Genomic DNA, 538 nt, shown 5'->3' with positions numbered 1-538 from the left:
AATTGTCTGGCAGCCTCCCTGACAGCAAGCAGTGATAGTGCCCATGAAGGGCACCTTGTTGGGCCCGCCCCTTTCACGGTTATCGCTTCTCGGCCTTTTGGCTAAGATCAAGTGTAGTATCTGTTCTTATCAGTTTAATATCTGATACGTCCCCTATCTGGGGACCATATATTAAATGGATTTTTGAGAACGGGGGCCGATTTCGAAGCTTGCTTCCGTCGCCCTATGCATTGACCCGATATGGCAGTATCTTCGGGTACAGTGCACCACCCCCTTACAGGGTTAAAAAGAAAGATTCCTACTTTCATTGCTACCTGCTTGCTGGCTAGCCAGCTAGCCAGCCCTGTGGGCCTTGCTGCTGCTGCAGCCAAAAAACAAAAGGTGGTGCTGCTGCTGCTTCTGCTGCTTCTGCTTCTGCTTGTGTCTGGCCGCTGTTGGAGCGTCCAGGCACAGGACTTCTGCTGCTGCTGACTAAATGGCCTCCTTAATTGGATCATTTGAGTAGCCAGCACACCTGTGCAGGTAGGGCATGACATGA

The 538-nt window shown here is 51.3% G+C and overlaps 1 non-coding gene across 1 annotated transcript; it reads left to right on the top strand.

Annotated features, from left to right (window-relative positions):
* Nucleotides 1-81: 81 nt before the first annotated feature.
* LOC130349435 (U2 spliceosomal RNA) lies at nt 82-272 on the top strand. The gene has a single exon (XR_008886759.1). It is a non-coding gene; the product is annotated as a U2 spliceosomal RNA (small nuclear RNA).
* Nucleotides 273-538: the final 266 nt, after the last annotated feature.

The sequence above is a fragment of the Hyla sarda genome, unplaced genomic scaffold (genome assembly GCF_029499605.1).
Source record: "Hyla sarda isolate aHylSar1 unplaced genomic scaffold, aHylSar1.hap1 scaffold_915, whole genome shotgun sequence".
In the NCBI taxonomy this organism is placed as follows: domain Eukaryota; kingdom Metazoa; phylum Chordata; class Amphibia; order Anura; family Hylidae; genus Hyla; species Hyla sarda.
Note: the sequence above shows the minus strand (reverse complement) of the source record. Positions and strands in the feature narration are given on the sequence as shown.